This window comes from Pongo abelii, chromosome 10, assembly GCF_028885655.2.
Source record: "Pongo abelii isolate AG06213 chromosome 10, NHGRI_mPonAbe1-v2.0_pri, whole genome shotgun sequence".
Classification (NCBI taxonomy): Eukaryota; Metazoa; Chordata; class Mammalia; order Primates; family Hominidae; genus Pongo; species Pongo abelii.
In genome coordinates, this window is record NC_071995.2 from 72,361,451 (window position 1) to 72,384,684 (window position 23,234).

General features: G+C 41.7%; 1 long non-coding RNA gene across 1 annotated transcript; it reads right to left on the reverse strand.

Annotated features, from left to right (window-relative positions):
- Positions 1-19,401: 19,401 nt before the first annotated feature.
- Positions 19,402-21,775, reverse strand: LOC129049167 (uncharacterized). Its single transcript, XR_008512000.2, has 3 exons — positions 21,690-21,775; positions 20,858-20,926; positions 19,402-19,545 (listed from the first exon to the last, which is right to left on the reverse strand). It is a non-coding gene; the product is annotated as an uncharacterized LOC129049167 (long non-coding RNA).
- Positions 21,776-23,234: the final 1,459 nt, after the last annotated feature.

A 23,234-nucleotide genomic window follows, 5' to 3' on the forward strand; every position in this document is an offset into this window, starting at 1 on the left:
GTTCTCTATGTTCAATTCCATCTCTCTTTTTAAGGTGACTAAAATCAATAAAAATCTGTTTTCTTTTGAAAAAAAAAAAAAAAGCAGAAATGAAATCCACAAGCAGGCAGCCCAGTGCCACACCGTGGGCCTGGTAGTTAAAGATTGACCCCGACCTAGTCAGTTATTTGCATAAGAAAAGCACTGTGAAGATCCCTGTCCCGTTCTGTTCCATTCTAATTACCAGTGCATGCAGCCCCCAGTCATGTAGCCCCTGCTTGCTCAATCAATCACGACCCTCTCACGTGGGCCCCCTTAGAGTTGTGAACCCTTAAAAGGGACAGGAGTTGCTCCCTCAGGGAGCTCGGTTGTTGAAGATGTGAGTCTTGCTAAAGTTCCCTGCTGAATAAAGCCCTTCCTTCTTTAACTCTGTGTCTGAGGGGTTCTTGTCTGCAGCTTGTCCTGCTACATTTCTTGGTTCCCTGACTGGGAAGCGAGGTGATTAATGGATGGTAGAGGCAGCCCCTTAGGTGGCTTAGGCCTGCCCTGTGGAGCATCCCTGAGGGGGACTCCACCAGCTTGAGTGACGCAGATCCTGAGAGCGCTCCCGGGTGGGCAATTGCCCCAGTGGAATGCCTCACCAGAGCAGCGCTTGACAGGCCCCCATGGAGGATCAACGCAGCGGCTGAACACCGTGAAGGAACTAGCACTTGGAGTCTGGACATCTGAAACTTGGTAAGACTAGTCTTTGGAACTTGCCTACTCCATTTGAGCAGAAGCGTGGCCTGATCACTTACAGCATGTCTGTACCAACACTTTGTTTTTTTTTTTTTTTTGACTTGACTTGGATCGCTTGATACTTTGGTTTTAGTTTTGACCTGGCTTAGAGTTCTTGATACTCTGATTTTGGTTCTGATTCTGGTTTGGTGTAAACTGAAAAAGTGTGTGTGTGCCCTTGTTACCCGTTCTTTGTTTTGTGGTGTGTGTGTGGTGTGAGTGTGGTGTTTTGTCTCTAGGAAACATGGGTCAGGTACAAAGTAAGCCCACCCCACTAGGAACTATGTTGCAAAATTTCAAAAAGGGATTTAAGGGAGACTATGGAGTTACTATGACACCTGGAAAACTTAGAACTTTGTGTGAGATAGACTGGCCATCATTAGAGTTGGGTTGGCCATCAGAATGAGGCCTGGACAGGTCCCTTGTCTTGAAGGTATGGCGCAGGGTAACCTGTAAGCCAGGGCACCCAGATCAGTCTCCGTCTATAGATTCTTGGTTACAGCTAGTTTTGGACCCCCCACAGTGGTTAAGAGGACAGGCAGCAGCAGTACTAGTAGCAAAGAGACAGTTAGTTAAGGAAGGTTCGCATTCCACCCACCAAGGAAAGTCAGCACTAAAAGTCCTGTCCGACCCAACACCAGAAGAATCATGGCAGGAATTGGTACCAGCAGTATCCCCCCACTTATCGAGAGGAAGGACTCCTGACTCCTGAGCCCACAGCACCTACACCTCCACCAGATAGCAACACTCCTAGACCACCCAGAGTAGACAAAAGAGGAAGTGAAGCCACAGGAGAAACTCCTCCCTTGGCAGCTTGTGTATGGCCCAAGACTGGAATCCAAATGCCCCCGAGAGAGCAGTGATATACTGGGGTATATGAGGACGGACACCTGGTGGAAAGGCGTGCCTTCGTGTATCAACCTTTCACCTCTGCCGAACTCCTCAAATGGAAAAATAATACTCCATCTTACACCGAAAAGCCTCAAGCTTTAATTGACTTGCTCCAAACTATTATACAGACTCATAATCCTACTTGGTCTGATTGCTACCAGCTGCTCATGTACCTCTTTAATACAGATGAAAGGTGAAAGGTGTTCCCAGTGGCAACTAAGTGGCTAGAGGAGCACATCCCAGCCAATTACCAAAATCCCCAAGAATATATAAGAATTCAGCTGCCAGGAACAGACCCCCAATGGGACCCGAATGAGGGACCAGACATGGAGAGGCTAAGACGGTAACGTGAGGCATTAATAGAAGGTCTAAAGAAAGGGGCTCAAAGGCTACAAATGTAAATAAGGTTTCTGAGGTCATTCAAGGAAAAGAGGAGAGTCCAGCGCAATTCTATGTAAGACTGTGTGAGGCTTACCATATGTACACTCCTTTTGATCCAGATAGCACTGAAAAGCAGTGCATGATTAATATGGCCTTAGTTAGTCAAAGTGCAGAAGATATCAGGAGAAAATTGCAGAAACAGGCTGGGTTTGTGGGTATGAATACCTCACAGTTACTGGAAATAGCCAATCAAGTGTTTGTAAGTAGAGATGCAACAAGCCGCACACAGAAAGCTGTAAGGAAGGCGAACTCCAGGCCAGGCAAAACGCCAACTTACTGGCTGCGGCCATTAGGGGAATTCCCCCGAAAGGAGAGGGAAAGGGGGGTTCTGGGAAGAATATCCAGTCTAATTGCCCACACTTGCAACATAACCAATGTGCCTATTGTAAGGAAATAGGATATTGGAAAGATAAATGTCCCCAACTGAAGGAAAAGCAAGGTGATTCAGAACAAAAGACCTCAGATAAAGATGATGGACCTTTGTTCAGTCTGGTTGAAGGGCTATTGGACTGAAGGGGACCAGGCTCAAGCACTCCCAAGGAGCACACGGTCAGGATTACAACTGGGGACAAGGACATTAAGTTTTTGGTTGATACTGGTGCTGAACATTCAGTAGTGACCACCCCAGTCGCCCCCTTATCCAAGAAAACCATTGATATAATGGGAGCAACAGGAGTTTCCACTAAGCAGGCTTTCTGTCTACCATGGACCTGCTTGGTGGGGGGACATGAAATAGTTCACCAGTTCTTGTACATGCCTGACTATCCCTTGCCCTTGCTGGGAACAGACTGGCTTAGCAAGCTGAGAGCCACCAACTCCTTTACAAAACAGGGCTCTTTACAGCTAAAGTTACCAACAGGGCTCTTTACAGCTAAAGTTACCGGGAACAGGAGTTGTCATGGCTCTTACAGTCCCCCGGGAAGAAGAATGGAGACTTTTTCTAACTGAGCCAGGCCAAGAGATAAAACCAGCTCTAGCTCAGTGATGGCCTTGAGTATGGGCAGAGGATAATCCTCCAGGACTGGTGGTCAACCAAGCCCCTGTACTCATAGAAGTTAAGCCTGGAGCCCAACCAATTAGACAAAAGCAGTATCCGGTTCCCAGAGAAGCTCTCGAAGGAATCCAGGTTCATCTCAGGTGCTGGAAAGCTTATGGAATTATAGTTCCTTGCCAGTCTCCATGGAACATCCCCCTCTTGCCTGTCCCTAAGCCAGGGACCAAGGACTACCGACCAGTATAGAACTTGTGCTTTGTAAACTAAGCTACAGTGACTCTGCACCCAACAGTTCCTAACTCTTACACATTTTTAGGGCTGCTGCCAGCTGAGGACAGCTGGTTTACCTGTCTGGACTTAAAAGATGCCTTCTTTAGCATCAGAATAGCTCCCCAGAGCCAGAAGCTGTTTGCCTTTCAGTGGGAAGATCTGGAGTCAGGTGTCACTACTCAGTACGCTTGGACCTGGCTTCCCCAAGGGTTCAAGAACTCCGCTACTATCTTCAGGGAGGCCCTGGCTCGAGACCTGCAAAAGTTTCCTGCTAAAGACCTAGGCTGTGTCTTGCTCCCATACATGGACGACTTTCTGCTGGGACACTCCACAGCAGTCCGGTGCGTAAAAGGGATGGATGCCCTGCTTCAGCACCTGGAGGACTGTGGGTATAAAGTGTCCAAGAAGAAAGCTCAGATCTGCAGACAGCAGGTACGCTACCCGGGATTCACTATTCGGAAAGGGGAGCACAGCCTGGGATCAGAAAGAAAGCAGGTCATCTACAGCCTACCGGAACCTACAACAAGAAGGCAAGTAAGGGAATTCCTAGGAGCTGTGGGGTTTCGCAGATTATGGTTTCCAAACTTTGCAGTGCTAGCCAAACCTTTGTATGGGGTTACAAAGTGGGGTGACTGGGAGCCCTTTGAATGGGGGCCTCTACAATAGCAAGCCTTTTGTAAGTTAAAGGAAAAACTTATGTTGGCCCCAGCCCTAGGACTACCAGATTTGACAAACCCTTTAAAATCTGTGTGCCAGAAAGAGAAAAAATGGCAGTTGGAGTTTTAACCCAGACTGTGGGGCCCTGGCCAAGGCCAGTGGCCTCTCAAAACAACTACATGAGGTTTTCAAAGGCTGGCCACCATGTCTAAGGGCCCTGGCAGCAACAGCCCTGTTAGCACAAGCAGATAAACTAACCCTTGGGCAAAACCTGAATATAAAGGCCCCCCCATGCTGTGGTAACTTTGATGAATACCAAAGGACATCATTGGCTAACAAATGCTAGATTAACCAAGTACCAAAGCTTGCTATGTGAAAATCCCCACATAACCATTGAAGTCTGTAATACCCTAAATCCCGCCACCCTGCTCCCGTATCAGAGAGCCCAGTCGAGCATAGCTGCGTAGAGTTGTTGGATTCAGTCTATTCTAGCAGACCTGACATTTGGGACCAGCCATGGGCATCAGTAGACTGGGAGTTATACGTAGACGGAAGCAGCTTCATCAACTCACAAGGAAAAAGATGTGCAGGATACGTGATGGTAACTTTGGATGCTGTCATTGAAGCCAAACTGCTGCCACAGGGCACTTCAGCCCATAAGGCTGAACTCACTGCTTTAACTCAGGCTCTAGAACTCAGTGAAGGTAAGACTGTAAACATCTACACTGACTCTCGAAATGCCTTTCTAACCCTCCAAGTGCATGGAGCATTACATAAGGAAAAGGGCCTGTTAAACTCTGGGGGAAAGGACATAAAATATCAACAGAAATTCTACAATTACTGGAGGCAGTGTGGAAACCTCAGAAGGTGGCAGTCATGCACTGCAGGGGAAACCAGCAAGCCTCCACCTCAGTGGCATTAGGAAACTCTCGAGCTGATTCAGAAGCTCGAAAAGCAGCATCTACCCCTTACTGGGCATCGATAGCAGCCCCCTTACTCCCTCAAACACCTGACCCAGTACCTACCTATTCTAAAGAAGAAAAAGACTTCTTCCACGCAGACGGGAGGCAAATAATAAAAGGAGGATGGATCAGACTGCCAGATGGGAGAGTAGCTGTGCCGCAGTTGCTGGGAGCCACAGTCATATTGGTCATGCACGAAACCACTTATCTAGGTCAAGAGTCACTTGAAAAATTGTTAGGCTGGTACTTCTACATCTCACACTTGCCCCCCCTTGCCAGAGCAGTAGCACAATGGTGCGTTACTTGCCGACAGCATAATGCGAGGTGAGGCCCCACTCTTCCACCTGGCATACAAGCTTATGGAATGGCTCCTTTTGAGGATCTTCAAGTGGATTTCACAGAAATGCCAAAATGTGGAGGTAACAAGTATTTGCTGGTTCTTGTGTGTACTTACTCTGGGTGGGTGAAGGCTTATCCAACATGAACTGAAAAGGCCTATGAGGTAACCTGTGTGCTTCTCTGAGTTCTTATTCCTAGGTCTGGACTGCCCTTACTAATCGGCTCAGATAACAGACTGGCGTTTGTGGCTGACTTGGTACAGAATACAGCAAAGGCATTAGGAATCACTTGGAAGCTACATGCCACCTACTGACCTCAGAGTTCCAGAAAGGTGAAGCAAATAAATTGGACTATCAAAAATAGTTTAGGGAAAGTATGTCAGGAAATAGGATTAAAGTGGATAAGGCCCTTCCTATGGTATTGTTTAAAATTAGATGCACTCCTTCTAAGAAAACAAGATACTCCCCTTATGAAATACTGTATCATAGGCTTCCTCCTATACTACAGGGGCTTCCAGATACTCCCCGAGAATTAGGTGAAATTGAATTACAGTGACAGCTACAGGCTTTAGGAAAAATTACACAAACAATCTCAACTTGGGTAAATGAGAGGTGTCCCATCAGCTTATTCTCCCTAGTTCACCCTTTCTCTCCAGGCAATCACGTGTGGATCAAGGACTGGAACGTAGCCCCTTTGGGGCCATGGTGGAAAGGACCACAGACCGTCATCCTGACCACCCCCACGGAAGGAATCCCAGCCTGGATCCACCACAGCCGTGTGAAACCTTCAGCTGCTGAAACCTGGGAGGCAAAACTGAGCCAGGACAATCCCTGCAAAGTGATTCTGAGGAGGATGACAAGCGCTGCTCCAGTCACACCTGGAAGCTGACTGGTCTACGCACAGCTGAAGCATGAGGAAGATTATCGTGGGACTCATTTTCCTTATAATTTGGACTTGTATACTAAAAACCTCCACTGATTTTCCCCGCACAGAGGACTGCTCTCAGTGTATACATCAGGTTACCGAGGTAGGGCAACAAGTTAAAACAATCTTTCTGTTCTATAGTTACTATGAATGCCTAGGAACTTTAAGAAGAACATGTTTATATAATGACACTCAGTACAAGGTATTTAGCCCAGGAAACGACTGCCCAGATATGTGTTATGATCCCTATGAGCCTCCCATTTCCACAGTTTTTGAAATAAGATTAAGGACTGAAGACTGGTGGGGACTCATAAATGATACAAGTAAAGTATTAGCCAGAACAGAGGAAAAAGGGGTGCCCAAACGCATAATCTTGAAATTTGATGCCTGTGCTGTCATTAATAGCAATAAGTTAGGAAGGGGACGTGGCTCTTTTAGTTGGGAAAAAGGCTATATGACCAAAAATAAATACATTTGTCATGAATTAGGACTGTGTGGAAATGAATGTGGATACTGGTCTTGTGTCACTAGGCCACTTGGATAAAAAATGAAAAGGATCCAGTTCACCTTCAGAAAGGAAAAAATGGCCCTTCCTGTACTAAGGGATAATGTACCCCTTAGAGCTAGTAATAACCAATCCCCTTGATCCTCGCTGGAAAAAAGGGGAGCGTGTAAACTTAGGAATCGATGGGGCTGGACTGGATCCTCGAGTAAATATCTTAGTTCGAGAAGTTTACAAATGCTCTCCTGAGCCTGTGTTTCAAACTTTCTATGATGAACTAAATGTGCCATCACCAGAAATTACAGGAAAAACAAGAAATTTGTTTTTGCAATTAGCCAAGCATGTGGCCCAGTCTCTCAATGTCACTTCATGTTATGTATGTGGAGGAACTGTAATGGGAGATCAATGGCCATGGGAAGCCTGAGAATTAGTACCTACAGACCCAGTTCCTGATGAATTCCCAGCTCAAAAGAATCACCCTGATAATTTCTAGGTCCTAAAAGCCTCAATTATTGGACAATATTGCATAGCTAAAGAAGGAAAATAATTCACTAACCCCATAGGACGACTTAGTTTTCAGGGACAGAAACTGTATAATAGCACCACAAAAACAGTCACTTGGTGGAGTTCAAATCACACAGAGAGGAATCTATTTAGTAAATTCCCAAAGTTGCAAACCATGTGGACCCACCCGGAGTCCCACCGGAACTGGACAGTCCCCACTAGATTATACTAGATATGTGGGGATAGAGCTTATGCCACATTACTCGACCAGTGTGCAGGTAGTTATGTTATTGGCACTATTAAACCATCTTTCTTCATACTGCCCATAAAAACAGGCGAATTCCTGGGCTTCCCTGTCTATGTTTCCTGTGAAAAGAGAAGCATAGCTACAGGAAATTGGAAAGATGATGAATGGCCCCCTTAGAGAATCATACAATATTATGGGCCTGCTACTTGGGCACAAGATGGCTCGTGGGGATACCGGACCCCTATTTACATGATCAACCGAATCATATGGTTACAAGCTGTCTTAGAAATAATCACTAATAAAACCAGCAAAGCCTTGACTATTCTGGCCCAGCAAGAAACTCAGATGAGAAATGCTATCAAAATGGATTGGCTCTAGACTACTTGCTAGCAGCTGAAGGAAGGGTCTGTGGGAAATTTAACCTTACCAATTGCTGTCTACAGATAGATGACCAAGGGCAAGTATTTGGAAGACATAGTCAGAGATATGACAAAACTGGCACATGTGCCCGTGCAAGTGTGGCATGGATTTAATCCTGGGGCCATGTTGGGAAAATGGTTCCCAGTGCTAGGAGGATTTAAAACTCTCATAATAGGAGTTATACACCGCATATTCTCACTCATAGGTGGGAATTGAACAATGAGAACACATGGACACAGGAAGGGGAACATCACACTTCGGGGACTGTTGTGGGGTGGGGGGAGGGGGGAAGGATAGCATTGGGAGATATACCTAATGCTAGATGATGAGTTGGTGGGTGCAGCGCACCAGCATGGCACATGTGTACATATGTAACTTACCTGCACATTGTGCACATGTACCATAAAACCTAAAGTATAATAATAATAATAATAATAGAAAAAATCTAAAAAAATAATAATAATAATAGGAGTTATAATAGTAATAGGAACTTGCTTACTACTCCCTTGTTTGCTACCTGTACTTCTTCAAATGATAAAAAGCTTCATTGTTACCTTAGTTCATCAAAATGCTTCAGCACAAGTGTACTATATGAATCACTATTGATCTGTCTGGCAAGAAGACATGGGTAGCAAGAATGAAAGTGAGAACTCCCACTATTGAGTGAGATTCTCAAAGGAGGGGAATAAGGGAGGAGACCACTCCTCATATTGTCTTATGCCCTCCAAAGAAAGAAGAAGTAAAACTAAAAGGTAGAAATGAAATCCACAAGCAGACAGCCCGGTGCCACACCCTGGGCCTGGTAGTTAAAGATTGATCCCTGACCTAATCGGCTATTTGATTAAGAAAAGCACTGTGAAGATCCCTGTCCTGTTCTGTTCCGTTCTAATTACCAGTGCATGTAGCCCCCAGTCACGTACTCCCTGCTTGCTCAATTGATCACAACCTTCTAATGCAGACCCCCTTAGAGTTGTGAGTCCTTAAGAGGGACAGGAATTGCTCACTCGGGGAGCTTGGTTGTTGGAGACTTGAGTGTTGCTGAATTTCCTGGCCGAATAAAGCCCTTCCTTCTTTAACTCAGTGTCTGAGGGGTTTTGTCTGTGGCTTGTCCTGCTACAAAACAATAGAACAATGACATTGAAATGTTGTGTGTAATATCCTATATTTTAGTATCTTATGGTAAAGAAGTTTCTAATATTTGCTTTTTAAAAACAAATTTAAAAGGCATAAACTAGGGTAAAATATTTCTGATAACAAAACTACTACTTTTGTGGTTTTATGATATGCATTCTTTGACTTTCTTGGAAGTATCCTCTGTACTTGTCCACTCTTTAAAGAACCACAGAATTTTACCCTTACTGATGAATTGAAAATACATAGAAAATAAATTGGCATTTGTTTAGGATTCCCCCCAAACTCCATAACCTTAGAAGAAACTAGTGAGGAAAATACAGTCTCAGTTAAAAAGAACTTGAATTTTACAGCAAATTTAATCTTGGAAATCTCTCTTCATACGAGGCAAGAGAACAAAGAAAAAATATTTACAATATAAGAATATCTATACATTTGAATACCTGGAGGACAAGATTGCCCTGATGTGGATAGGTCTGTAGAAGACCCTGAATTGGTTTCTAGCTGTTCAGCAAGCTGCATTTGGTGGCCACATTATTATTGTGAATATTCTTATGAAACCAACAGTAACTAGGTCACAGTATGCCAGTTGTGAACCATCCTGTTTGCAGGGTTGTTTGAAAAAGAAAACTTTTATTGTTACTGTTTAGAAAAGGCACATTCTATTTGAGCCCTAACTTTCAAACAGGGGTCCAAAGCAATTCAGCTATTTTTTAGGCCACAAAGCAATGAGTATAAGAAGGAAGAAAAGGCTTTTAAGGAAAAATAATGAATCCATATGCCACATAATGAAAGTTAGCTGCTCTTTCAATGGCATCTCTCTGTCATTTACCCGTTTTAATCCCTTTTTCTATGTTGGCAAGAATAGAAGCAGGAACACAAGATGACAGTCTGGGTCAGTCATTATCGTGTTCATGCCGGGTACTCAGCCTGTTATCTGACTCTAAGATGACACACAGCACCCTGAAAATGTTCCAAATATGGTTGGATTCCATCTTCCACACTTCTTATGCATCTCTTAATGGTAGCGTGAAGTCTCAGTAGAAATAACAAGAAACATACCTTTTCTTAACATACATATCATCCAGGTATTTAAAATCCATTAACTCTTTGAAATGATAGAATTTTAATGAAGACATTTACATTCAGCCTACTTGATTAGGTTTTCATATTTTTATGCACATTTGCAATGTATACTAAAATAAATGTATGTTTATTATTTTAGTGGCAACATTTTTCTGAATACTGTTCCACTATCCTCCAATTAACATTCATCTGGTTGTAGCACTTGGGAACTTCCAGTTTCACCTCTGATGGGTAAGGAGCTTGCAAGTCGCTATTCCCATGCTTACAACAAGAAAAAAAGGCTGAACAAGCAGAAAATAAAAGGATGTTTTGAACCCATCAGAGAATTGAGGCGACAGGGCAAACTACCGTACTGAAATTTGAAATAGGTGAATTCAGAGAATCACAGCAGAGCTCTGCTTACTTGGAGCAGAAGCCACTGCAGCCATAACCTAGTAGTAATATTCCAGTGGTGACTTTGACAGATTGTGGAAGGCTGAGTGGAATAACAGTATGAGAGTGAGAACTCCTGGGTGATGCAGATTCAGGAGGGTCTCAAGACTTTTGTGAATTTCACCTCTGGGAACCCCACCAGTTATCTTTGTGAAAATACAGTAAAGATCCCTATGGCCACAGCAGGAGGAAGGGAAAAGTAACCATCCTAAAATCCTGGAGTCTTCTTCATAACAAAGGGCTCATCTGATCTGTAAGAAAAGTTAACTGTCCTATTCTAGTCCCTTCTAACCTGGCTGTTTTACACAAGTGAAGAAAAAGAGAGTTTAAAAAATATCTGTGGAGGGTTAAAGTCCAAGAACCTGGTGCCTCTAAACAGGAGAAAGTTAAAAACCTAAAACCTGAATTTCCTGTATACAGACCTTTAGAAAGTATATAGATTCAGTCTTATGATCATGGAACTTCCATAAAAGAAATTGAGGAACAAATGGATGATTGGTTGGAAAACAGGAACTGAACACAGAAGAAAAAATGCACCTGAATGGACAGAAGAGGACCTCAGCCAACTGATAAGAAGTATGGTTAAGTTTCCAGGAGGGACTCCAGGTTGACGGGAAAAGATTGCCCAAGAATTGGGTCGATCTGTGACACATACTTACCCAAGGGAGACTGATTCCGTGTCTGCAATAGATATTTTTTCCTTTTATCCTGGAAGTGGAAAACCTGACATTGTGAAGTGGTGTTTTTTTTTTGTTTTTTGGGTTTTTTTTTTTTTGGCCAAGTATTAGTTCTGTTTTCATAATAACAAAGGTACCTTGGAAATAAATATGTAATAAATGTAAACTTTTGTTGTACAAAAAAAAAAAAAGACTGATAAATAATAAAATTAGAGAATGCTCCACTTCCCAAAACGTTACCTCCACAACATCAGTGGAGCCATAAACAATAGTGGATTGCAGCTGAAATTGCTGAAAGACAAAGACTCAATTCAAGGAGTTCTTAGGAAACCCAAAAGAAAACAGGAAATATTAAAAATAAGGACAACTAGATCAATTGGAAGACTGCCAACTAAAACCACAGTAAACATTAAACATAGCCTAATTCCTAGCAAGTGTAACATAAAAATTCACACTATGTGACTATTACATTTGGAGATTTCAACACACTCTTTCAGTAATTAACATATTCAACAGGTAGAATATCAAGTGTGGTGGTTAACACTGCGTGTTGACATGATGGGACTGAAGGATACAAAGTATTGATCCTGGATGTGTTTGTAAGGTTGTTGCCAAAAGAGATTAATATTTGAGTCAGTGGGCTGGGGAAGGCAGATCCACCCTTAATCTGGTGGGCACAATCTAATCAGCTGCCAGGGAATATAAAATAGACAGAAAAATGTGAAAAGGAGAGCTGGGCCTAGCTCCCCAGCCTACATCTTTCTCCTGAGCTAGATCTTTCCTGTCCTTGAACATTGGATCCCAAGTTCTTCAGTTTTGAGACTTAGACTGGCTCTCCTTCCTCCTCAGCTTGCAGACAGCCTATTGTGGGCTGTTTCTCTAAAAGAACCCTGACTAATACAGATTTTGGTACCAGGAGTGGTTCTAGAGGAAAAGAGTATTAAGGATTGAGTTCTTTGGGGTTTGAGTTTCTAGAGTTGGTTACTTAATATAATTAGACCCAAAATGCTAAGGACTCTACTTCTAATACTATGAAGAACACTGATAGTCCTTTGCATGAACTGTTTAGAGAGTTACACAAAATAAATGCATTTGATACTCCTGATTCACTGCTCATGAGAGGCATAGAGTTTAGTGACTCTATACATAATACATTTGACCATATGTGGAGAAACAAGGAACATAATGAAGCTGGTTGGTTGCTCCTAAGTTCACTGGAAAAAGTGATGAAAGAAAATGAAGAACTCAGGGATTCTGTCTCCTGGCTTCAGAAGCAGATACTGAGCCTCAAAACTGCTAAGATTGCCCTGATTAAGAGTTTTATCTCCTGTAGAGAAAGAGCTGAAATTGTGGAAAAACAGACAAAAGCTCTTTATCATGCGAGTTGCTGATCTGCAACAAAAGATAAATGCACAGCCTCACCAGGTGTCTACTGTTAAAATGAGGGCATTGATTGGAAAAGAATGGGACCTTGCAACTTCTAATGGGGATGTGTGGGAGGACCCTGATGAAGGTGGGGACACTGAGTTTGTAAACTTTGATGAACCTTTTCTGCCAGAAGGAACACCTTCCTTATCCCCAGTAGTGGCAACATCCCCTCCCTGACCCATGCTGCCATCAGCCTCTCCACATTTGTCTGAGGAGATGAACCCTGTGCTGCCTAAGGCAACACTGATGCCTCCCCTGAGGCAGTTGCCAGGCAAGATAATGATGATTCTCCTTAGAATCCATCCCCAACACCCCTGTTTGTTTCTAGACCTATAACTAGACTAAAATCTCAGCAGGCCCCTAGAGGTGAGGTTGAGAGTGTGACCCAGGTGGAGGTGGAGTACACTAAAAAAAACTATTTGAGTTCTCTAATTTATATAAAGAGCAATCTGGAGAACAGCCATGGGAATGGATATTAAAGGTATGGGATAATGGTGGAAGAAACAGAGTAGGATCAGGCTAAATTTATTGATTTGGGCCCACTAAGTAGGGATTCTGCATTTAATGTTGCAGCTTGGGAAGTTGAAAAGGTTTCTAATAGTTTATTTGCTTGGATAGCTGAAATGTGGATTAAAAGATGGCCCAATGTGAGCAAGCTGGAAATGCCTGATCTCCCTTGGGTTAATGTAGAGGAAGGGATTCAAAGGCTTAGGGAGATTGTGATGGTGGAGTGGATTAGTCACTTTAGGCCTACTCATCCCAGCTTGGAGAATCTAGAAGATATAGCCTTGACCAACGTCTTGCAAAATAGATTTGTGAGGGCAGAACCTGCATCTTTGAAGAGCCTTGTAATTGCTCTTCCCTGTATGTCAAATCTAACGGTGGGAACCACAGTTGCTCAACTACAACATTTAAATACAATGGGAATAATTGGATCCCAAGATGGCAGGGACCAAGTGGCAGCACTCAACCATCAGAAGCAATGTGGGTATAGTTACAGTAATGAAAAGCAAAAGCAAAGCGACAATCAGAATAATCTGACTCGCATAGAGCTCTGGCATTGGCTAATTAATCACAGTGTTCCTAGAAGTGAAATTGATAGGAAGCCTACAGCATTCCTATTTAAATTATACAAACAGAAAACTTCTAAGTAGAATGAGCAAAAGACTAATTTGAATTATAAAAACAGGGAATCACAGCCCCTCAATCAATTTCCAGACTTGAGCCAGTTTACAGACCCAGAATCCCTTGAATGAAGGGGAGGCCAGGTCCCCTCAAGGAAGGATTCCACTACATATGGACAATTTATGCAGTGAATCTTTCTCCCATTCTTCCACAAGGAGACCTGTGGCCTTTTCCCAGGGTAACTGTGCAATGGAGAAAGGGAAATGATCAGACATTTTAGGGACTACTGGACACTGGCTCTGAGCTGACATTGATTCCAGGGGACGCAAAATGTTGTTGCAGTCCTCCAGTTAAAGTAGAGGCTCATGGATGTCAGGTAATTAATGGAGTTTTAGCTCAGGTCCAACTTACAGTGGGTCTGATGGGTCCGGTGGGTCCAGTGGGTCCCTGGACTCATTCTGTGGTCATTTTCCCAGTGACAGAATGCATAATTGGCATAGACATACTTAGCAGCTGACAGAGCCCCCACATTGGCTCCCTGACTGGTAGGGTGAGGGCTATTATAGTGCGAAAGGCCAAATGGGAGCCACTATAGCTGCCTCAATCTAGAAAAATAGTAAATTGAAAACAATATCGCATCCCTGGAGGGATTCCAGAGATTAGTGCCACTATCAAAGACTTGAAAGATGCAGGGGTGGTGTTTCCCACCACATCCCCATTCAACTCTCCTATTTGGCCTGTGCAGAAGACAGATGGATGGAGAATGACAGTGGATTATCGTAAGCTTAACCAAGTGATGACTCCAGTTGCAGCTGCTGTACTAGATGTGGTTTCACTGCTTGAGCAAATTAACACATCTTCTGGTACCTGGTATGCAGCCATTTACTTGGCAAATGCCTTTTTCTTTATTCCTGTCCATAAGGCCCACCAGAAGCAATTTGCCTTCAGCTGGCAAGGCCAGCAATATACCTTTACTGTGCTACCTCAGCGGTACATGAACTCTCTGGCTTTCCATCATAATCTTATTCAGAGAGACCTTGATCACTTTTTACTTCTGCAAGATACCACACTGGTCAATTACATTGATGATATTATGCTGATTGGATCCAGTGAGCAAGAAGTAGCAACGCATTAAACTTACTAGTGAGACGTTTGCTGGCCAGAGGATGGGAAATAAATCTGACTAAAATTCAGTATACTTCTATCAGTAAAATTTCTAGGGGTCCAGTGGTGTGGGACCTATTAAGATATTCTTTCTAAGGTGAAGGATAAGTTGCTGCATTTGGCCCCTCCTACAACCAAGAAAGAGGCACAATGCCTAGTAGCCAATTTGGATTTTAGAGCCAACACATTTCTCATTCAGGTGTGTTACTCTGGCCCATTTATCAAGTGACCTGAAAGGTTGCCAGTTTTGAGTGGGGTGCAGAACAGGGGAAAGCTCTGCAACAGGTTCAGGCTGCTGTGCAAGCTTCTCTGCCACTTTAGCCATATGACTCAGCAGATCCAATGCTGCTTCTGGTGTCAGTGGCAGAAAGAGATGCTGTTTGGAGCCTTTGGAGGCTGTCATAGGTGAATCACAGCAGAGGTCCCTAGGATTTTGGAGCAAGGCCCTGTCATCTTCTGCAGATAACTACTCTCCTTTTCAGAGATAGCTCTTGGCCTGTTACTGGGCTTTTGTGGAAACTGAACATTTGATTATGGGTCATCAAATCACCATGCGACCTAAACTTTCTATTATGAACTGGGTGCTTTCTGACCCATCTAGCCATGAATGACCCAGGCACAAGAGCATTCCATCATTAAATGGAAGTGATATATGTGATGGGGCTTGAGCAGGTCCTGAAGGCACAAAAAGTTACCTGAGGAAGTGGTTCTAATGCCCATGGTATCCACTCCTGCCACCCTGCCTTCTCTCCCTCAGCCTGCACTGAAGGCCTCATGGGGATTTCTCTATGATCATGGGGAGTTGACAGAGGAAAAGAAGACTAGGGCTTAGTTCACAGATGGTTCTGCATGATACGCAGGCACTATCCGGAAGTGGACAGCTGCAGCACTACAGCCCCATTCTATGACATCCCTGCAGGACAGCGGTGAAGGGAAATCTTTCCAGTGGGCAGAACTTCAAGCTGTGCACCTGGTTGTACACTTTGCATGGAAGGAGAAATGACCAGATGTGTGATTATATACTGATTCATGGGCTGTAGCCAATGGTTTGGCTGAATGGTCAGAGATCTGGAAGAAGCATGATTGTAAAATTGGTGAGAAAGAAATTTGGGGAAGAGGTATGTGGATGGACCTCTCTGGGTAGTTGAAAACTGTGAAGTTATTTGTATCCTATGTGAGTGCTCGCCAAGAGGTGATCTCAGCGGAGGAGCAGTTTAATAATCAACTGGATAGGATGACCCATTCTGTGGACACCACTCAGTCTCTTTCCCCAGCCACGCCTGTCATTGCCCAATGGGCCCATGAACAAAGTGACCATGGTAGCAGGGATAGAAGTTATGCAGTAGCTCTGCAACATGGACTTCCACTCACCAAGGCTGACCTGGCTATGACCTCTGCTGAGTGACCAATTTGCCAGCAGCACAGACCAACACTGAGCCCTCGATATGGCACCATTCCTCAGGGTGATCAGCCAGCTACCTGGTGGCATGTTGATTATATTGGACCTCTTCCATCATGACAAGGGCAAAGGTTTGTACTCACTGGAATAGACACTTACTCCAGATACGAGTTAGCCTATCCTGCATGCAATGCTTCTGCCAAGACCACCATCCGTGGACTCACAGAATGCCTTTTCTATAGTATTCCACACAGCATAGAAATTCTGACCAAGGCACTCACTTTACAGCTAAAGAAGTGCAGCATTCGGCTCATCCTCATGGTATTTACTGGTTTTACCATGTTCCCCATCATCTGGAAGCAGCTGGATTGATAGAACAGTGAAATGGCCTTTTGAAGTCACAATTACAACTCCAACTAGGTGACAATACTTTGCGGGTTTAGACAAAGTTCTCCAGAAGGCTGTGTATGCTCTAAATCAGCATCCAGTATATGGTACTGTTTCTCCCATAGCCAGGATTTACAGGTCCAGTAATCAAGGGGTGGAAGTGGAAGTGGCACCACTCACTATCACCCCTAGTGATCCACTAGCAAAATTTTTACTTCCTGTTCCTGTGACATTACATTCTGATGGCCTAGAGGTCTTAGTTCCAGAGTGAGGAATGCTGCCACCAGGAGACACAACAATTATTCCATAAAACTGGAAGTTAAGATTGCCACCCGGACACTTTGGGCTCCTCCTACCTTTAAGTCAACAGGCTAAGAAGGGAGTTACCGTGTTGGCTGGGGTGATTGACCCCTGACTATCAAGATGAAATCAGTCTACTACTCCACAATGGAGGTAAGGAAGAGCATGCATGGAATACAAAGATCCATTAGGGCGTCTCTTAGTATTACCATGCCCTGTGATTAAGGTTAATGGGAAGCTACAACAGCCCAATCCAGGCACGACTACAAATGGCCCAGGCTCTTCAGGAATGAAGGTTTGGGTCATTCCACAGGAAATAAACCATGACCTGCTGAGATGCTTGCTGAAGGCAAAGGGCATACAGAATGGGTAGTTGAAGAAGGTAGTCATCAATACCAGCTACAACCATGTGACCAGCTGCAGAAATGAGGACTGTAATTGTCATGAGTATTTCCTCCTTCTTTTGTTAAAGATGTGTTTGTGCATGTATGCACTTGTACTAAGATATTCATTTTACTTCCTTTTCCTTTATCATGTGACATAAGATTTATTGAGTTCATATCAGCATTTAAGTATTTTTAACTTTATGTAATAGTATTTGGGTTGGGGATTGGTGCGTTTCAGGTTGTACGAAGGATAGGTATTATGTTAGGTATAATTATGACTTTATTATTGTCTTTATCTGAAGATTATTTATGATCTCAGGAGATATGTATTGGTTCAAATTCACAAGGGATGGACTTGTGATGATTAATACTGAGTATCAACTTGATTGGATTGAAGGATACAAAGTGTTGATCCTGGGTGTATCTGAGGGTGTTGCCAGAAGGTATTAACATTTGATTCAGTGGGCTGGGGAAGGCAGATCCACCCTTAATCTGGTAGGCATGATCTAATCAGCTGGCAGAAAATATAAAACAGGCAGAAAAACGTGAAAAGGAGAGATGGGCTTAGCCTCTGCAGCCTACATCTTTCTCTCATGCTGGATGCTTCTTGCCCTCAAACATCGGACTCCAAGTTCCTCAGTTTTGGGACTGGAACTGGCTTTCTCTGCTCCTCAGCTTGCAGACAGCCTATTGCGGGACCTTGTGATCATGTAAGTTAATACTTAATAAACTCCTCTATATATATGTATGTAAGATATATAGGATAACTAATAGGATATATATGTATATATGTCCCTCTAAGAAAACCCTAATACAACAATGATACTTTCAAACTGAACCACACAATTAATCAGTGGATCTAATTGATGTTTGCAGAATACCTCATCCAACAACAGCAGCATATACATTTTTCTCAAGCTTATATGGAATATTAACTGAGATAAATACACTTGAACAAATGTAAAAAATATAAATAAAAAGTATGTACCACACCACACTAGAATTAAACTAGAAATTACAGGTGACTGGAAATAGCTGAAAAATTTAGAAATATTTAGAGATTAAACAATGTATTTCTAAATACAACATAATGCAAAGAAGATATTGCCAGAGATATTAAAAAATATTTTGAACTAATATGAAAATGAAAATAAAACAACATTTGTGGGATGCCACAGAAACAGTGCTTAGAGGCAAATTAATAGCACTGAATACATACAAAAGTCTAAAATAAATGACCCAAGTTTCCATCTTATGAAACTAAAGAAAGAAGACCTGTTTAAACAGAAGGAAAAAAGTAATAATTAGAGCAGAAATCAATGAAATAAAAAAATAAGAAATCAAGAGAGAAAATAAACAAATTGAACAGCTGGTTCTTTGAAAAGATCAATAAAATAGATAAACCTTTAGCCAGGTTAACTAAGAAAAAATAAATAAGATAAAAATTTCTAATACCAAAAATGAAGAAGGAATCATCGCTACTGATATTACAGACATTAAAATAGTAATAAATAATATTATGAACAACTTTAAGCTGTTCAAATGTTGCAGCCATGTTTATAAATACTCACCTTGGCCAAGATTGATTGGTCTGGTACAAGCCAATACATAGAAAATATTTATTGAGCACTTATTGTATAATAATTTACTCTAGCTTCTGAGGATCCAACAGCAAGCAAAACACAAAAAAGTTATTTCCTACACTAAGCTTACATTCACTTATTGCCTAAGTAAATAATTTTAGAGGTAATGAGAATTCAGAATTTTTTTCCTTGCTTCTGCCTGTGATTCTTAATTCTGTGATTTAATCTTAAAAACAAAAAATATTAAATCAGTGAAATCATAGTTTTTGTTCAGAGATTTTTGACTTTCCATCACACTCCGAATACAAGTCCTTGCTGTTAAAGTGTCCCTATTTGCTGTAACTCTGCCTCCCCATATTTCCACGACTCTACTTTTGCCACCTTTCTACTTACCTACTCTGCTTTTGAGTTTCATGGATAGTCTTGTTGTTTAGTTTACCTGAAATACTCTTCAGTGAAATAGCTGCATGGCTTGTTTCCTCCCTCCTGTTAAGTCTCTGCTCAAATACATCTTTATTGTTGAAATCTTTCATGACCACCCTGTACAAAATAACAGCCTATCATTATTGTTCTTATCCTGCTTTAATTATCTTCATAGAAGTGGTCTCCAATGGATATAATATATAAACTATACTTTATCATCTATCTACACTCACACATGCCACTAGGAGATAAGCTGCATGAGAGTGAAATGTTTGTTTAGTTCATCGCCTCACCAACATTTGGAACAATGTCTGATACATAGAAGGTACTCAGTAGCAATTTATTAAATGAATAGATTCCCAATTTAAAAATATGTATATATTTTTCTATATTTGAAATTTTCAAACATATAAGAACAATCTGGAGAATTATAAAACATTCAGATTTCAATTTCAATATTCTTTCAGCTTTTCTATGCTACTAAAAGATGACACATAGTATAGATAAGCCTTCATTTAGAAAGTACTTCTAGCATCTTTGCATACAGATATTAAGGGGAGAAATGAATGGTTCTGAAGTAAAAGTGAGGAAAACAGATATATTGGGATTCAGGGGTAAGGAGTATCTGGAGAAACAGAAAAACATAGACAGGTAAGCACAGTCTTAGAGACACTCTAGAACTGAGCAAAGTGCCTGGAGGATGGAGGGTGCAAAGGCAGGTGGACAACAAAAAATGTGAAAAAGAAAGTGGCCAAATAAATTTTACATTATACTTTTAATGTAAAACTTCTCCACTGGTTGAGAACTTCAATGAAATATTCAACGAACAGTGACTACAAAAAAACTCAAGGAAAGGGGGTCTATTTCACATCTGGGTTTCAAAACATAGAAAGAAGTTAGTGAACAGAGGCATGAGTGAGACTGGTTGCTGAGGATCAATTGTGTTCTCACCAAATTTATATGTTGAGATCCTAACCCACAATGTAACAGTATGAGGAGGTAAGGCCTTGGGGAGGTGATTAGGTTGTGACGGTGGAGCCTTCATGAATGGGATTTGTGCCCTTTTTATAAAAAAAGACCCCAGAGAACTCTTTCTCTTTTTCTACCATGTGAGGACACAGCCAGAAGATGGCTATCTATGAACCAGAAAGTGGGCCCTCACCGGATACCAAATCTTCCAGTGCCTTGATTGATCTTACACTTGCCAGTCTCCAGAGTTGCAAGAAAAAAATGTTTGTTGTTTCTGTTACCCAGTCTATGGTGTTTTCATTATAGCAGCCTGAACTAAGACACTTGGAATCATTGAAAGCAGAAACTTCAGACAGGACACTGGGTTTCAAAATATGGATCATAGTTATCAGTTCTGATTTGATGAGAAAAGGAGAACTATGAGAAACAAAATGGATGTATTATAAAGTTTAAACCTTACATGATCTTGGGTGCTGGTTAGGCATTCTATGTAAGTCTTCTTCCTCTGTGTCAGATGATGGTCCTGAAGCTAGAAAGGAAAAATAGAAATAAAATGAGAGAGAAGAAAGACAAACTAGAGTATTTGAGAATGAGCTGAAACTCATGAGGATAAACTGAAATTTGTCCATCACATAAAGCTATATTACTTTCTCATTGTCTCTAGCCTACAATTTTGTTTGTATGGGGGGCCTGCAGTATAGCCAAGATATTTCTCTACAGAGTTTCATGTAAGCGTGGTCTAGGATCCAGGGAAACTGAAGAAAGAGATCAGATGGAAGCTGAAGGAGCTCTGGGTCTGGCTGCAGTCCCAAGGAGATCTGGCAGAATCTAAAGCTGTTGTGGGCTAGCTACTGCCTCTAGCCAATGATGTGAGCCAGTAGATCCACATTAAAATATGTGACTTGTAAGAGCATCTCACTCTAGTCTGATTTTCCAAGCATAAACAAGACTGCTGCTTAACTCCTTTCTTCCAAATCTTGTTAACATTTCTATTGTGGAAATCCATAACTTAGAATGTAAGAAAGCAAATTGTGAAAATGTGGTTCCAAATTTGTGATTTTAACAAAACATAAATGCAGTCTGTAACTGATATGTATTGCTGTGTGAAAAGCACAGAGTAGTGTAAACAATAGTGTAAAATGACACCTTCATTTATGATTATCTTTCAAAGTTCTAGAGATTGGCCTTGGCTGGCTGGTTCTTGCTCCGGGTTTCTCATGTGGTTGCAGATAATGACTAACATCATCCTAAGGAGTTCTCTCACATGTCTGATAGATAATGATGTCAGTCACCTGGATCCCATTTGCTGCTTTGGGCTGAAACACAACTCAGTTGCCTGCATTTCATCACAGCATCATGGTTGGTTTCCAGGGCAAGCAACTGAAAGATAGCCAAACAGAAGCTGTTTCACCTTTTATGACATAACATTTGGAGTAATGCATTGTTACCTCTCTCACATTAATAAATGTATTATTAGTCAGGGTTCAGTTAGAGAAACAGGACTAGTAAGGAATGTATACCTTGAAAGGAATTCACTTATTTTGGAGGCTGGTTAGGCAAGTTTTACAACCATAAGATATGCCATCAGCAGCAACAACTTGGAACTCTTGGATATGACTGAAGCTGCTGTCTATAGGCACACATTTTTCAGAAAATCCCCGTTCTGCTCCTAATCTGGAGATCATCAAATTCCACAGAATGGTTGCTATATGAAAATGACAGTCACTGCTTCAGTCACATCCACTTTGAAATCTAAGTTCATGCTGACAGGCTTTAACCAGCTCACTGATACATTGATACTACTACTCCCCGTTAATGAGCCACTCAAGATGAGAATAGAAGGAAAAAGTCAGGGCTTGCAAATGAGTTTAGTCGGCTTATCCTATAGATAAGAGACTTGATGTGGTAGCTCTTAGGCTGCATCACACTGATTTGGAAGGCTTAGAAAATGCCATGCCCATTTGCAGATCACTAGATAAATAGCTTGATGAGAAAGTCTTGCAACATTGATAGAATCAGATATATTACCCATATGTTTTTGTTTTTGTTTGGTTTTGCCTAAACATGTCTGTCACACATGATTTTCCTCTTCTGTGCTCTCACAATAATTTAAAAACAATATTTATAAAGATAAATCTAATTTAAAAATTAAATAGATTCAAAACATTTAAATTAAGCAAAAATGCTGACTCTGTGGAACAAATTAAATAGAGTCTCAATTGCTATATTACTGATATCTTTAAACTTTCTTCTCTTGCTTATTTAACATAAACAAATAAGAAACTGATATATTTAAGCTCTCTTTCACTGCTGATCACCAGTTTTAGAGTCTATTCTTAGAACTTTAGATCACAAATGGTGAGATCCATGACTATGTATAAAAACAAGCTGGAAGCAGTTTCAACCTTTGGCATTCGGAGAGTTTCTTCCAGAGAGTGCTTATTCCAGCAAAAGCTAGTGAAATATACATCTAAATGCACGGTACCCTGTCATGTCTTTGACTTTACTGCTAAGACTTCAAAAAGAACTTTTCAAATTTTTTTTTCAGGGACTTCACTACTCATGAAAGAATCTTTCCTTTGTTAAAGAGAGATCCACTAATTTAGGAAATTAAGCCTAAGACGTTCAACTATGCAGTATTACTAGTGACAACATAAGATATTAAATCGCATAGAATTCCACATTATAGTGTGAATTTCAAGCCTCCATTGAATACTCAACTGACCAGGAAATAAGAGGAAATAGTTTACGTAAGAATTCATTGTAACATGAATGAGTTATTTCTGCTTTTAACTTACTGAAAATCTACTTGAAACACTAGGAATATATGTAAACTA